The sequence below is a fragment of the Panthera onca genome, chromosome X (genome assembly GCF_046562875.1).
Source record: "Panthera onca isolate mPanOnc1 chromosome X, mPanOnc1 haplotype 2, whole genome shotgun sequence".
In the NCBI taxonomy this organism is placed as follows: domain Eukaryota; kingdom Metazoa; phylum Chordata; class Mammalia; order Carnivora; family Felidae; genus Panthera; species Panthera onca.
Window position 1 is genome coordinate 24,568,638 of NC_138357.1, and position 18,253 is coordinate 24,586,890.

An 18,253-nucleotide genomic window follows, 5' to 3' on the forward strand; every position below is an offset into this window, starting at 1 on the left:
CACTGAAAATAGAGTTATTAGTGCCTTGAAATATAATCAGATTAGAAAACCAATACATGAAACCAGTACAAGAAATATACATACACTGACACACATAAAATAGAAAAAAAAAAAAAAACAGAAAAGTAAGAAATTTTAGAAACTGTCTCATGTGATTAAATAATGTATAGCTGATACCCACCCTAATCATAAAAATAATCTCAATCAAATAGACACCAGAAATTCTTCTTACATTGGTATATGTTTTCTTTCAGTGGGTTTCCTTTTACAAGAAGACAGATCCATTTCTCTCACATTTTATATTCCCCACAGTGCCTAGAAGAGTTCTGAGCATATAATAATTGAAGTGAATCATTTATAAACACAGTGGCTGCAAGATATTTGACTTTTTTTATTTTTTTTTATTTTTTTAATATGAAATTTATTGTCAAATTGGTTTCCATACAACACCCAGTGTTCATCCCAACAGGTGCCCTCATATTGATGAGGGCCCATCACCCACTTCCCCTCCTTCCCACCCACCATCAACCCTTAGTTTATTCTCAGTTTTTAAGAGTCTCTTATGGTTTGGCTCCCTCCCTCTCTAACTTTTTTTCCCCTTCCCCTCCCCCATGTTCTTCTGTTAAGTTTCTCAGGATACACATAAGAGTGAAAATATATGGTATATGTCTTTCTCTGTATGACTTATTTCACTTAGCATAATACTCTCTAGTTCCATCCACATTGCTACAAAAGGCCATATTTCATTCTTTCTCATTGCCAAGTAGTATTCCATTGTATATATAAACCACAACTTCTTTATCCATTCATCAGTTGATGGACATTTAGGCTCTTTCCATAATTTGGCTATTGTTGAAAGTGCTGCTATAAACATTGGGGTACAAGTGTCCCTATGCATCAGCACTCCTGTATCCCTTGGGTAAATTCCTAGCAGTGCTATTGATGGGTCATAAGGTAGACCTATTTTTAACTTTTTGAGGAACCTCCACACTGTTACCCAGAATGGCTGCACCAGTTTGTATTCCCACCAATGGTGCAAGAGGGTTCCCGTTTCTCCATATCCTCTCCAGCACCTATAGTCTCCTGATTTGTTCATTTTAGCCAGTCTGACTGGCATGAGGTGCTATCTCAGTGTGGTTTTAATTTGTATTTCCCTGATAAGGAGTGTGTTGAGCATTGTTTCATGTGTCTGTTAGCCATCTGGATGTCTTCTTTAGAGAAGTGTCTATTCATGTCTTCTGCCCATTTCTTCACTGGACCCCCTTGTTTTTCAGGTGTGGAGTTTTGTGAGTTCTTTATAGATTTTGGGTATTAGCCCTTTGTCTGATATGTCATTTGCAAATATATTTTTTCCATTCCATCGGTTGCCTTTTAGCTTTGTTGATTGTTTCCTTTGCAATGCAGAAGCTTTTTATCTTCATGAGGTCCCAATAGTTCTTTTTTGCTTTTAATTCCCTTGCCATTGTAGATGTGAATATTTGATTTAAACAGATTGCTGGTTCAGGATTGCTTCCCTTCAGTATCCCACATGTCATGTATCACAATCATATATATATATATATATATATATATATATATATATATATATATATAAACACACACATACACACATAATGGAACCTTGTCCTCAAAAAGGACCATGGTGGGAGTGGAAGGGAGAGAAGAAAGGAAAATTTCAAGAATGGCAGGAATCATTCCATTAGATCTTATTACAGATTCATGTTTACAAGATGCTAAATAGTAAAAGCAGCCTGAACTAAATGAAATAATTTTGTTCTTTGGTGTGTGCTAACTCCCTAAACTCATCAGACCCAGAATTCCACTTCTCTTATGCCAAGGCAGAAGGCTCAACAATGAAGCTGAGTAAGCAGCATGGAGTTTCCTGCCACAAAAGGCAATTTCCAGCTTTCACAAAGCAAATAACTTGTAGAGGTACAGGTGTGTCTGTATTTCCCCATGAGCTCAGCAAGTTATTTACATTTTTACTTGAATCTCTATTTCTATCATCACTAGCTACCTAATCTGTACTAGCAACACAATTCTCTTGAATAGGGCAACTACATTAAGTTCAAAGGTTTCAACATTTGTCAAATATTAGATGTCATTTCAAATCACATTGTACTTAAAATTGTGTGGGATCTTTTTACCCCTGAAAATGGGTAATATGACAGCTCTGTGTTTAGCAGCTTCCCTGGAATATTATCAACTCCATGTTGTGGACTATTTGGGCACATCTGATATTTAAGTTTCAATTGACTTAATTGAAAATATATAACACACTGAAATCTCAGCTTTAATTCTGGCCTCCTGGGAGAAGTTTTGAAAATAACCTCTTTTCCTTTCAGTATATATCTCTTGCTCAGCTATCTAAGCTCACTTATCGCCCCAGAAAAATTTGGGATAAAGCCTAGAAATAAAAATTGTTTCTACAGGGTTTAATAGCTCCATGGGTAATCCACACTGGTTAGTTCAAGGATAATGAGATATCTGGGAAGCTCTTATAATCAATGTCATGTCCCAGTGTTACTGTTAGTAAACAGTAATCTATCATAGTGCATCACTTGTTATGTATATACTTCCACAAAGATATTTCCTTCAAAATGCTTAACAAATTTACAAGTTTCCCTATATATACTAATTATTTCCTCAGGGCCAGAGAAAATGTCAGTAAATACTCAGTTACATTGATGTAATCTCACAGAGATGTCTTAATACTCTGAATGGAAAACAAATAATGAATTCAGTACTTAAGAATATTCTAAATTGCACTGCTACTTGTTACTTTTGAAAAACACCTTCACATCAAGGCACTTAGCAACGCTAGAAAGAATAATACCATGTAGTGACAAATTATAACTATTTTACCATGGTGTCTAGCCATTTTGGATAATAAATATAAATCAATATCCTATCTGTTCATGTGTTGCAAATGGCATCTCGATTTCATATCTGCAATTATAATATGCCAGTTATTCCCTTGTGTTCTTATTAGTTCTATACTACATGACTAAATAACAATATACTTAGGGACTTGAAGGTAGTAAATATACCCTTATTGTTGAAATTCATTAGTATTTAAAAATAGTTTACTTCTTATATATATATTGGAGTTCACTGATTCTTAATGATAATTCAGGGTACAAAATGTTTTGGTTTAACTATCCAGAATTAGGAAAAATTATAAGCTGCAATATCTGGCACTGAGACTAAGGCTAGTATTAGGACAGTTAGAACCTTTATTCCAGATTAATTATTTTAGTAGAAAAATAAAGATTTCCAAGTCAATGAGATTCTTTTCCAGTATTTACTCTGTGAAGTGGATAGAAATGCATCAGGATATGGTTGGGGATATATGTAATTGATACAAGATACCTAAGAAATATGTAATATAGTTGTATAAATCTAGCATGCATAAATAAATCAAGTTGTAAATATTTACCTGAAATGACTTGCAGATATAAGGTGTTTTATAAATCAATAAAAGAATCAATGTCCAGTGAAGAATAGAAAACTAAACCAACAGTCAAGAGTCCTGAGGCACGTGGATGACTCAATCACTTGAATGTCTGACTTCGGCTCAGGTCATGATCTCATGGTTTGTGAGTTTGAGCCCCACATCAGGCTTGCTGCTGTCAGCCTGCTGTCAGTGCAGAACCCACTTTGGATCCTCTTTCTTCCTTTCTCTGCCTCTCCCCCACTCACACTCTCCAAAAAATAAATACATATTTAAAAAAATAAAGAGTCAAGAGTCCTGGATTTTGGTCCCAGTTGTCTGACCAATAGAGGCCTCAGTTTCTTCTTACATAAGTAATTATGATACTAGCTACTATATATCACAAGAGATGATCAAATGAGATAATGTATTTGAAAAGGATTTGAGAAGAATTAAGTGCTATATAAGTGTAAGGAACTTTCACATGGAATATTCAGAAAAATTAAATTGACTAGTATCAAAAAGTGTGACTAAAATATTAACAGATTTAAAACCACTACAAATGTAAATATTGAACTGTCAAGAGAGAAGTAAATTTTCCTAAAAATCAATGATCACAGATGTCTATCATCTATCTATCTATCTATTATCTATCTATCTATCTATCATCTATCTTCATTATCATCATCATCATCATCATCATCGTCTATCTACCTAAACCCTAAATAGTCCAGAAGTGGCAAATAAAAAAAATGCTACCTAAATTTTAGATGTCATAGTATATGATATACAAGATCAAGTTAGGCTTTACTATCAATCAATTTGGTCAGTCTTCCTAAATAACCATTTGCTGGATTTGTGTGTTCATACCATAGTGACACAAAGCATCTTGATTTATTTTAAATACATCTGTGATCTGTGACACATGATATGGTGCCAAATGATATCTTTGTTAAAACCTGACAGCAGAACACAATGTAAGTAGTTCACATCACATAATCTGAAATCAGTTCTTTATATGAAAATATAAAGACAATGTCCATTTGCTAGCAGTGATTCAAAAATATTTTTAAGCAGAGTTTATTCAGTTTTTTAGTAATTGAAAACTGATAAATATTGGTACAAATTTGACCAAGCATATAATAGAGATAATTCAATATAACTTCTTGTTTGTGCTATCAGAGCTAGTTATGTTTATTTGATCAGTTATTTAATTATTTGTTTACTCCTCTGTTTTTAATCATAATTGAAAATATACTTTTTTAAATTTTTATTTAATTTATTTTTTTTAATTTATATCCATGTTAGTTAGCATATAGTGCAACAATGATTTCAGGAGTAGATTCCTTAATGAAAATATACCTTTAATGGATTATACCTAATTCTCCAAATATATAGCTTCATTTTGAAATTCATGCATGATAGGTACCAAGAAATAATTTAAGACTTGGAAATGTACATTTTATGTGAACTAGAAATAGTGAATCTTCAGAATTTGAAATAGGGATTCAGTCCCCAGAGGAATATTTGATTTTTTTAAAAAGTTCTTTTTTTGTGTTTCTATCTGGACTTTTATTTCCCACTGTAAACACAAAACAAATTTATGATTCATTTAAAGTATTAACAGAGGAACCAGTGTCTCAATATTAAAATGGGCCACAGGAATTGTATTATTCTCTATAAAAATGACTCTGATAAAGTACTGTCTGGGGAAAATCATAAAGTATACAAATTATATCATTTTGTGTGGTGTATCCTTATTTTCTAGAGTAGAAAAATCATTTTAATTTCACTGGGAGCCTCTCATACTTGAAATAAAAGGTTCCATTCCTTTTGTTTTTGAGACAGAGTGTGTGAGCAGGAAAGAGGGGCAGCATGAGAGAGAATCTTAAGCAGGCTCCACACTCAGCATGGAACCTGATATGGAGCTAGATTCCACCACCTGGGATCATGACCTGAGCTCAAATCAAGAGTTGGAAGCTCAACCGACTGAGCCACCCAGGTGCCCTTATTTAAATTAAAAAAACAAAACAAAACAAAACATATTTTTGTTGATATGTTCTATTGTTTTTCTGGTCTCTAATTATTACTGCTCTGATCTTTGTTATTTCCTTTCTTCTGTTTACTTTGTGTTTAATGTGTTCTTCTTTGCCTAGTGACTTGTGATGTAGTTAGGTTGTTTATTTGATTTTTTTTCCTCCTTAGTGCAAATGTTTATCACTATAATCTTCCATCTAGAACTGTTATTGCTGCATCACATTCAGTTATGTTGTGTTTTCATTTTCATTTGTTTTAACTTTTTCTAAATTTCCCCTTTGATTTCTTCTTTGATCCATTGATTGATCAGAGTGTATTTAATTCCCACACATTTGTAAATTGTCCCATTTTCCTGTAATTGATACAAGTTTCATACCATTGTGATCAGAAAAGAAACTTGGTAGGACTTAAATCTTCTTAAATTTGCTTTGAATTGTTTTGTGACCATTTCGTATAATACAGAGTATTTTTGCACAATTGAGAAGAATGTGTATTCTGCTGCTATTGGATAGAATGTTCTGTATATGTCCATTAGGTAGTCTAAAATATAGTCTAAAATATAGTTCAAGTCCACTGTTCCCTTATTGGCTTTCTCTCTGCACAATCTATCATGTATTCCTGAAAGTTAGATATTGAAGTCCCCTACTATTATTGTATCGTTATCTATTTCTTCCTTCAGATCTTTAAGTACTTGCTTAATATGTTTTAGTGCTCTGATGTTGGGTGCATATATATTTATAATTGTTATATCTTTCCCTTTGTCACTGTACAGTCTTCTTTGTCTCCCTTTACAGCTTTTGACTTAAAGTCTACTTTATTTGATATAACTGTCGCTGCTCTCTTTTGTTTCCATTTGTGTGAATATCTTATTAGATTCCTTCAATTTGATCCTATGTGTGTTCCTAAAGCAAATGTGAATCTCTTGTAAGCAGCATACTTTTTTTTTAATCCACTTAGCCATCTATGCCTTTACAGTTAAAACACTTATTGGTAGGTAAGGACTTACTGATACCATCTTATTGCCCCCCGACTCTTTCATAGTTCTTTTGTTCCTTTCTTTCTGAGCTAATTATTTTTTATAGTGGTATGGTTTAATTTCCTTCTCTTTGTCTTTTGTGTATGTACTGCAGGTTTTTGCTTTGTGGTTACCATGACACCTATGTAATATATCCTATAGTTACATTTACAGCAGCCTATTTTCAACTATAACAACATAATTTCAAGTGCATACAAAACCTTTTCTCTTCTTCCCCATATTTTATGTTTTTGATATCCTAAATTACATCTCTTTATATAATGTATACATTAACTAATTTAGTGATATTTATTTTTAATACTTTTGTCCTTTAATCTTCATATTAGAGTGAAGTGACTACTAAAGCACCATATTACAATATTGGAGAATTCTGGATTTGACTCCATATTTACCTTTACCACTCCATTTTACATTTTCCTATGTTTCCATGTTACCAATTTGTGTCATTTCATTTTAGCTTTAAGAATTTCTTTTAGTATTTCTTTTAAGGCAGGTCTAGTGGTGATATATTATTTCATCTTTTATTTGTCTGGGAATTCCTATATATTTCTCCTTTATTTTCAAAAGATGATTTTTCAGGATTAAAGTAATTTTTGTTTTTTGAGTTTTTTGTTTTTTGTTTTTTTAATTTTTTTTCTTCCAGCACTTTGAACATATCACCCCACTGTCTTCTGGCCTACAGGGTTTCTCTTGAGGAAACCACTGATAGTTTTCTGGGAGATTGCCTTGTATGTGAAGAATTATTTTTTCTCTTGCTGCTTTTAAAATTGTCTTTCTGGGGGCGCCTGGGTGGCTCATTCGGTTGAACTTCTGACTTCAGCTCAGGTCATGATCTCACGGTTCATGAGTTCGAGCGCCATGTCAGGCTCTGTGCTGATAGCTCAAGGCCTGGAGCCTGCCTCAGATTCTGTGTCTCCCTCTCTCTCTGCTCCTCCCCTACTCACACTGTGTCTTTCTCTCAAAAATAAATAAATATTTTAAAAATAAAAAATAAAAAATAATACATAATAAATAATAAATTCTCTTTCTGGGGCACCTGAGTGGCTCAGTTGGTTAAGTATCCAACTCTTGGTTTCCACTCAGGTCATGATCTAATCCTTTGTGAGTTCAAGCCCCTTGTAGGGCTCCGTGCTTACAGCATGAAGTCTGCCTGGGATTCTTTCTCTCCCTCTCTTTGCCCTTCCCTAGTTCTCTCTCTCTCTCTCTCTCTCTCCCTCTCTCTCTCTCTCTCTCAATAAACAAATAAAAGATTTAAAAAATAAATAACAATATAATTCTCTTTCTGTCATCAGTTTTATATAGTTTTATTATAATAGGACTGTCATCAATTTTATAGTTTTTTGTAATAGGACTTAATTCTCTTTGTCATCAATTTTATACAGTTTTATTAAAATAGGACTTGGAGAAGATCTTTTTGAGTTGAAACATTTTGTGGACTTATGAGCTTCATAAACTTGGATGTCCAAATCTCTTCCCATATTTCAGAACTTGTCCACTATTATTTCTTTAAGATTTCTGACTGTTTCTCCATCTCTTCTCCTTCTGGAACTCCAATAATACATAGATTATTTTTTAATGCATAGATTCTTTTTTTAAAAAAAATTTAAACATTTATTTATTTTTGAGAGAGAGAGAACATGAGTGGGTGAGGGGCAGTGAGAGAAGGAGACAGAATCCAAAGCCGGCTCCAGGCTCTGAGCTGTCAGCACAAAGCCCAATGTGAGGTTCGAACCCATGAACTGTGAGATCATGACCTGAGTCAAAGTCGGATGCTTAAACGACTGAGCCACACTAGTTGCACACTAGGTGCATTAGGCGCACCTAATGCATAGATTCTTCTAAATGATATTCTATAATTTATGTAGGCTGTCTTCACTCTTTTTTCCTTTTTTATTCTTCATTCTTTTTTCTTCTATTACTTGGTAATTTCAAATGATATGCCTTCTTCCTTATCTTGATTGAGTTTGTTGTTGAAGCCCTTTATTAAATTCTTCAGTGCAGGCAATGTGTTTTTCCATTCTAGATCATTTTTTTTAAGGTTTCTATTTCTTTGTTGAGCTTCTCATTTTGTTCATGCGTGTTTTCGTAGTTTTACTTAGTTGTCTATCTGTGTTTTCTTTTAACGCACTGAATTTCTTTAAGATGATTATTCTGAGTTATTTGTCAGTTCATAAATCTCCATGTCTTAGGGTTCATTATTCAAGCTTTGTTAGTTTCCTCAGGTAGTGTCATATTTACCTGCTTCTTTGTTGTAATCCTTGTATACTTGCATTGGTATATGCATATTTGAAGAAGCAGTCTCCAATTTCAGCCTTTTTCAGCAATTGAGTGGGGTCATTTCCTTGCTTCCCTGCCCAGGTGTGCCTTACCATGTGCTCTGCAGTTTCCCTACATCTCTGGGCAGGCTTACTGGTTTGGTTGGGAATGGAGTCTATGCTCAGAAGTTGGGAGATGCCAGTGTCTTGCTTCCCTGACCAGGCCGAATCTGAGATGGTTCACCAGCAGGGGGACCCAAACCAGGCAGAACTGCTGATTGAGCTCCCTAGGCAGATGGGACCACCAACTCAGCTCTGCAGATGAGCAAAGATGTTAGTTGTAATCTGTTAGTTCGATGCTGTCACCGACAGGAGCTCTGTTTGTCATGATCCACATTCTTGTTGCTGCAGGCCCCATTGCCCCTCCAAGTGATCCCTGTGTGGTAACACGTAGGTGGGTCTCTCAGGAAGCATCTCTGAAATTTGAGACAGCTGAATGTCTACCTTGTAATCTTCTTTTCTCGCTGGAGAAACTGTAAGCCCAAAGTGAACCCTTCAGTATAGCACTGCACTGGTATAGGGGAGAGATGAGTTGCTTAAAGTAAAACCATTCCTCTTACCTTTCTAGTAGTTTTTTTTTTTTTTCCCTCAATTTTTGTGGTTCCAAGGGGTTGAGCCAGGCTTACTCCTGTGTTCTGGGATCTTCGTAAAGTTGTTCTATGAATAGTTGCTAGTTCTTCTTTCTGTGAGGGAGACTAAAATTGGAAATCACCTGTTTGGCTATCTTGCTGGTGTTTTTCTTCCCAGAAAGATTAAACCCTTTAATATGGCACAAAGTCACCATTAATTCCACTGGTTCTCAGGTATGAGCCTGAGTCAGGATGAACTGATGAGTTTGTTTTTTTTTTAATAGAAATTGCTAGGCCCCACCATCAGAAGATATCACTTAGGTGAGCCTTGGTTATTCATTCCATGTGATCTTGTAGTGAGAGAGGAAGCCTGGGGTGGGTTTCAATGATTTTCATGTCTAACAAGTTTTCATGTGATGTGACTACTGTTGGTCTGGAAATCACATTTAGATCCACTTGTCTAGATCTGTCAGCAACTTCTTGGCTAGCAAAGCAATGTTGATTATTCTGGTTTCAAATCCTAGTCACTGAGTTGTTATACCTCTCACTGAGTTCTCACTTTCAATCTTTCATGATTCCTCTAACTCAGTTTTTTTCCTACAATTTTTCCTAAGATAAAAACACAGGTTTGTGCTTGTTACAACACAAAATACCAAGTCCATCTCTCTGATTCAGTAAGTCTAGGGTGGTCTCAGGAATTTGTATTTTTAAGGAAGGCTTTACGTGTTTCTTTTCCTCAAGTAAATTTTAGAAACACTAAGCAAATTTTGGTTTATTTAAAGCGTAAAGCAAAAGTGAAACGACACAAAACAAACAACATAAAGAGTGAAGTGATTCCTTTACTCTAAGCCATAGTGTGATGAAACAGTTTATTGATTTCTTCCCCTTCCTCTATAGGAGGAATCCTTAACCTCTTGTCACATCATTCATCTCTTAGGCTGTTTGGGAAAACTGATAGACCCCTTTTACAGAATAATATTTTAAGATGTATAAAATGAAATACAAATGATTACAAAGAAAACCAACTACATTCAAATGCAGTTATCAAAATATTCTAAAAATAAACATGTATTATGGCAATATATGCACTTCACTATTAACACATAAAGCAAAACCTCTAGTAGTGGGACTAAGAGCTAACACAACTTGAAAGTAATGATGAACATAATGATTTTGGTGACATTGACAAAAAGTGTGATGTTATATAATATTTATAGTTTATATTGGTGACCAAGTTGAGATTCTGGTAGTAACACTTTGAATTATTGCCAACAATAATAACTTAGGGAAATGATGAATTTCAATGAAAGATTAGTGAAAATCAGATGTATTTTTTAATCCAAGTTCAAGGACTCATTAACCCTAACTTTAAGAAATTTCACTTTAGATTTTCTTCTTGTAATCATTCAGATTATCATAGAAAGGTAGGGCTACAGAACGTTAGTAGGATTTAGAAGAAAGATTGAGTAAATTAAACCATAACCTCAGGGAAGGATGTGTGGGCTTGTACCAAATACAGTGTCAATGACTGATAATTTTTTTGATTGTGCGTTCTCACTGGGTGTTTCTGGGGTCCAGTCACCTAGAGAAGGAAGAGTCTGGATTGGAATCAGGAACCACTAGCACCACTGTTTTCTTGAATTATTTGGTTCTGCCTGAATTTCTTTTTAAAGCTTTTGCAAATTTATTCCCATATTTTATCTTCTTTTTCTGGACCTGACTATCTTCTTCATAGCCTGAACTGCAAAGCTGTTTATGCGTTAAAGTGACATAGATTGGGGACTGTCCTCTAAGCTTATATATTTTCTTTGCCGAAGGAGGCAAATAAGTTCTAGCTGGATCGTCAATTTTTGAAATCACGGGTCAACTCAGGTGATCTTCCAGCTCATCCCTGGCCTACAAAAACGTAATTTCCGGGGAAGTTGGGGTAAATCTAGAATTCTCTCTCTTTATCTTTCTCCACTCATCCATGGGGCAATGCATTTATTTTCAGTCATAAATAAATTATAGAAACAGCAGATGAAGAAAATTTCCTAACTTACCATATATTATAATCATATTTTAAAAGTATTTGTAAGAATGAGGAAAGAACCATGATAATGAGCAAAACTGTTCCTGCATCTCTACATTTTATTCATAATACTACTCCTATACAAGGTATTTTTTTGAATGAGAAGATTCAAAAGGTACTTTCTTTGTATATTTGGGATACTGACCCTTATCTAATATGCCATTTGCAAATATCTTCTCCCATTCATTAGCTTGACTTTTCATTGTTGGCGGTTTCCTTCACTCTACAAAAGCTTTTTATTTTGGTGCAGTCACAGTAGTTCATTTTTGCTTCTGTTTCCTTTGCATGAGGAGACATATCTAGAAAAATGTTGCTAAGGTCAATAATAAAGAGATTACTGCCTATGTTTTGTTCTAGGAGTTGCATCGTTTCAGGTCTCACATAAAGACCTTTAAATCATTTTGAGTGTATTCTTGTGTATACTATAGAGATCAACACACCAAACCCACAAATAACCCAATTAAAAATGGGCAGAAGATCTGAATAGACATTTTTCCAAGAATATATACAAAAGACCACCTGACACATGAAAAGACACTCAACATTACTAATCATCAGGGAAATGCAAATCAAAACCACAAGGAGATGTCACCCTATACCTGTCAAAATGGCTAGAATCAAAAAGACAAGAAATAACAAGTGTTGGCAAGGATGTGGAGAAAAGGGAACCTTCATGTACTCTTGGTGGGAATTTAAATTGGTGCAGCCACTGTGAAAACCAGTATGGAGTCTCCTCAGGAAGTTAAAAATAGAATTACTATATGATCCCGTAATTCTACTTCAGGGCATTTACCCAAGGAAAATAAAAATACTAATTTAAAAAGATATATGCACCTGTATCTTCATTGCTGCATTATTTATAGTAGCCAAGATATGGAAGCAACTCAAGTGTTCATCCATAGTTTAATGGATAAAGAAGATGTGGTGTATATATATATATATATATATATATATATATATCCAATGGAATATTATTGAGGCACAAAAAACAATGAGATCTTGGCATTTGCAACTAGACCTAGAAGGTGTTATGTTAAATAAGCCAGACAGAGAAAGGCAAATACCATATGATTTCACTTATATGTGGAATCTAGGAGACAAAAAAAACAAAACACTTGAACAAAGAATCAAAGAAAAACAGACTATTAAATACAGAGAAAAAAACTGCTTGTTGCCAGCAGGGAAATTGGTGGTGGGATGAGTGAAATAGACAAAGAGGATTAAGAGGTACAAACTTCCAGTTATAAAATAAGTAAGTCATGTATATAAAATGCCCAGCATAAGGAATATAGTCAATAATATTGTAATAATGTTATATGGTGACAGATGATGACTACAATTATCATGGTGAGCATTGAGTAATGTATAGAATTATTGAATCAATATGTTGTACACCTGAAGCTAATACAATATTATGTTCATTATATATCAATGAAAACAAAAACAAGACAAAACAAAAGACACTTTCTTGAGGCTCTTCACCAAAATAAATCTTTTTACATTATATTGCATCAATTATACAGAGACATCACCCTTTCAGATACAGGCAAATTTATTTTTTAAGTGTTCCCCCCACCAATATATGTATATTGGCATCTTAGGGACATCTTGAATAGGGAGTGTGTTCAATTTAGACCAAGGAGTGCATTTTGTTAAACTGTTGAAATAGAATGTGCATTCTTTTCTTCTAAGAGCCTGGCTGGGCAGTAATCCGACTGGAAACTGTCAACAAATGCTGCCCTGTAACATTCTACACAACTCGGTTGCCATGGCAACTGGATCTCTATTGACAAGAAAGAAAGATAAACATATGGTTGGGTAACAGTCTTACTTCACAAAACCTAAAACCTATTTTAGGGTCATCATTCTTTCTGACAGAAATAAGATACTCAAAACCAAAGGTAGCTTTAATCAAATATTCCAATGGACTGTTGAAAATGTTATTTTTTGCATTAATATAAAAAATAGCAACAAAAAGGTTGGACTGTAACATTATCAGAATGTTTTATTTATTTTCAAAAAACTACATAAACCAAGTAAAAGTCCATTTACAATCAAAATGCATTGCACATTACATACTTATTCTTATTGTCTATTAAAAAGTATTCATGTGACATTTATGAAGTATCCACCGTGTGTATTACAAGATACTAGGCTCTCTGGTTCAAAATAAAGTCCTTGTTATTCAATTGCTTATGAGTTATTAGAAGAGGTAAATGCATAAACAGATAACTACTGAAGATGAAGGATAAAGAATATGTGATATAATAAAGTGTAAAGAGTAATATAGCAGCACAGAAAAAGAACTATTAATTAGATGATCTTTTTTCTAAGTTTCCATTGAGCCTGGTCCACTCTTCCAGCAGCAGTTACTACACTGTATTACAGTGCCTTATACATGGCGTTTGACTATTAAATGTATGCTGCTTACTAACCATTTCATTGATCTTTTTATATATCTGTTTTTACTCATTAGACTATAATCAAATTATACTCTAGGTATATGGAGCTAGGGCCTAGCATTGTGCCTAATACATCACAGACCTTCAGTTAAAAAAAAATTAAATGTGTGAATCATTTTCAAGGTTGAATTTTTATCTGGGACTTTAAGAATCAATACTTCTACCTGTATAAGTAGGATATAGATGGGGTGCCTGAGTGGCTCAGTTGGTCAAGCATCCAACTCTTGATTTCAGCTCAGGTCATGATCTCACAGTTCGTGAGATTGAGCCCCACATCGGGATCCACGTTGACAGCATGGATTCTGCTTGGGATTCTCTCTCTCTCTCTCTCTCTCTCTCTCTCTCTCTCTCCCCTGCCCCCACTGTCTCAAAATAAATAATTGCACTTTTAAAAAATAAAATAGAGGGACCTGGGTAGCTCAGTCAGATAAGCGTCCTACTTTTGATTTCAGCTCAGGTCATGATCTCACCCTTCATGAGATTGAACCCCGTGTCAGGCTCCATGTTGACAGTAAGGAGCCTGCTTGAGATTATCTCTTTCCCTCTCTCTCTATGTCTGCCCCACTCATGCTCTCTCTCTCTCAAAATAAATTAATAAACTTAAAAAAATAAAATAAGCAGGATATAGATAGATTGTTAATTATTTTCTATTTCTTTTTTTTTTATTTTTTTTTAACGTTTATTTATTTTTGAGATAGAGAGAGAGACAGAGCATGAATGGGGGAGGAGCAGAGACAGAGGGAGACACAGAATCGGAAGCAGCCTCCAGGCTCTGAGCCATCAGCCCAGAGCCCGACGCGGGGCTCGAACTCACGGACCGCGAGATCGCGAGATCGTGACCTGAGCTGAAGTCGGACGCTCAACCGACTGAGCCACCCAGGCGCCCCATTTATTTTCTATTTCAATCAACTCTGAATTTTCCAACAGATTAAATGGGTAAATTTGTAAATTTCTATTCAAGTTCATTACTTCTTGTCAAAATTTTCAGCATATTTGAATATCCAAAGAATAGTGAAAATGATCCCTTTAATAAAAAGTCTAGCCACCTGAGTGGCTCAGTTGGTTAAATGTCCAACTTTGGGTCCGGTCATGATCTCTCGGCCGGTGTGTTTGAGTCCCATGTCAGGCTCTGTGCTGATAACTCAGAGCCTGGACCCTGCTTTGGAATCTGTGTGTGTGTGTGTGTGTGTGTGTGTGTGTGTGTCTGCACCTCCTCCCCTCGCACTCTGTCTCTCTCTCTCTCAAAAATCAATAAATACTAAAAAAAATAATAAAAAATAGAATTTCTAAGGGTTTTATCAACAAACTATACACAATATATTCATGGCATAGCTACTAACAAAATAAGTCTTTGGTGTCGTATGGGGAGAAACATAAGAATGGCAAGGATTTTACTAATTGATACCAAAATCAAGAATGAAACTAAGGTATTTCCGTTCTTGATTCTATTAATAATATCAATAACATTTAAAATCCAAATTTTGTTTGCAAGACTTTCCTCACCTTTTAGCCTTAGTATCCTTTTTTTCCAAAATGGAAGTTTTGAATCACTAATGTTTTGCACAACTCTGATGGACTGTGGCTTAGATTCAAGTTAAACTTAAAAATTGTGTAGAATTAAAAAATTTAAAATGCATCATTTGTTTATGTGCCATCACTAAATGCTGCTATTTAATACACGTTTTTTTCTTTAAAGCATAGTTACTGGATTAGAGCTTGGCTAGGTTTTAACACTGTGATATCTTTAAATAAACATTAAAAAAAGTGAGGACTCCTGGGTGGCTCAGTTGGTTAAGTGACTGACTCTAGATTTCAGCACAGGTGATGATCTCACAGTCGTGAGAGCAAGCCCTGCATGGAGCATGCTTTGGATTCTCTCTCTGCCTCTCCCTCTCTGCCACTTCCCAGTTCATGCTCTCTCTCTCTCTCTCTCTCTCTCTCTCTCTCAAAATAAATAAACATTTATAAAAAGGCACTGTGATAACTATGAATAAAAGTTTTGCTAAATAAAGGTATAAATAAGTTTGTTGGGAGAACTAAGACTATTTAGAGTAGCACTGTCCAACAAAATCCCTCTCTGTAAACACACACATATACACACAGGCACACCCCTATACTCATACATCTATGTGTTTTTTGACTGGTAAATTCACACACCTTTCAAGTTCCAACTGAAATGTTACCTTCTGTCTATACAGTAGCCCTGTACTGTAGAATTTTTTATGACATGGGAAATGTTCTATATCTCTACTGTAAAATTTAGTAGCCTGTAAAATAGAGTAGTACTGTAAAATAAAACATTGCTATCGAGCACTGGAAATGTAGTTAATATAAATGAAGAATTTAATTTTGTTCTTAAGTTTTATTAATTTTAATATAAGTAACCACATGTGGCAACCACAGCTCAATTTTAGACTTTCAAGAGGAGAAATATTTCAATGACCTTAATAAACATTTCCCTTTACAATGAAATGTTAATTATAAATTATTCTTAACCATTCATTATACTGGTCAATAAGGTGTAAACCTAGTGTGAATTACTTCCTACACTTGAAAATAATCAAATTGTATTACCTTAAAATTATTTAGAATTTATAACTTTTGCTATTTCTTAATTGTTTTCCCCAAATTCAATTAAAAATAATCTCATATTCAGGTATTTTACTTAACAGCTTTAAATACATGATTATATTTTGAATTTCATATGATGTTCATAACAACCTATGAAAACGGGCAAGTAAAACATTTTCTTGATTTTACATATGAGGAAATTAAGAACCAGGAAAGGTTGTGTCCTACAATAGGACTTCAATATGCAAAGCCCAAATCATACTTCAGGGCTTCCAAATTTTGAAACTCAGAATTTTTTGTATTACTATCTGAAAGTAAAGTAGTTAGTGTGTTGGTGAAACTCCACTTAAAATTCATTAGGACTTTCTTTCATTAAATTTCTATCAAGGGTGTTTGGATGTTAGGTAGCTGTTTGCCACACTAATCAGTAATTGCAAAATTGAGCTTCTCAGAGTAAAGAAAGAATGAGAGTGAGATATTTTAAATTATTCTAGCAGATATTTATTCCCATTAGTTATGAATGAGGTTGTTAGACAAAGCAAAATAGTGCAGTAACATCTTTGTGTTTTTTGATTTAGGCAATACTATATTTTTCAAGTACACTTTCAGAATGGCAGTAAGAATACTATGGGAAGTACTTATATTTTGCAATTGAGATTTTACAAGTTTTTAGACAGGATTTAACACCAAGTAGTGTTTCTTGCTACATTCATTTGCTTGGGAATGTGGAGGGTAGAAAAATAATATACTATTGAGTGGGTCAGAAGTACGTGTTTGCTCATTTTGAGTTTCATATGGAAAACACACTACAGAAATCTAATTTTATTTCATTCATACAAATGGTACCTTCACTGACAGTTACAAAGCTTTGCATTATTATTAACCTGTGGAGTGCTCCCTTAGGAATCTGCTTCCCCAAGATGTGGTATTTTGGTTTCCCTTGATAGACTAAAGTGACAGATATGTCTTTGTACCACCTTCTGCTCCTGGAAGGATTTTTGAAAGTTATGTTGGTTCCTCACTCTTAGTGCAAGAATAGCATATGAAAGCAATGGATAGTTCAGAAAAGTACAGTTTTCTAGAGTTACTGATAGAAAATTTTTGAAATACAAGTGGACAAATTTCTAGAAAACAGAGGAGGCACAATTTCCAAAGTAGTTTAATTGATCAGAATTTCAAATTCCATTTTTAGAGGTATACCAATTAAAGAAATATTTGCTAAAATGATTAGATAAGACATAATTTCAAAGATGTGAAAAACAATCCTAGCTTAAGTCATTGACATTAGTTTTATAACAATACTGTCCCCACATTTGTCTGAAATTCTTGTGAACTGCCACAAATGTTTAATTGGCGTGTTCAGGGTCTTTTTGGATTGGTGAGTTATGACACTTGTTCTGTAAAATGAAGATTTTAATACATTCTTAAACACTTGCTATGAGGACTAATACATCCTTAAATACTTGCTAAATATGTTGTAGGTTCTTATTAGCTGTCATTATTCAGAGTAGCTCAACTGAAGTAGGTTTCATGAATAGATATTCAATAATAAAAATATGCTGCCATACAGAATATAAGGCAGAAAATTGACTTAATATATAGTTTTTAAAACATTTTGCCAAATGTTCAGATGCTTTTTATCATGTGCTTCATTGAAATTTTTATTCCCCAAGATTTTATTTACAGCCATTAGTGGGCCAAAAGCTTTACTGTATTTGTTTTTATAATTGTTGATGGAATCATTGGGTTAGACTCTCTT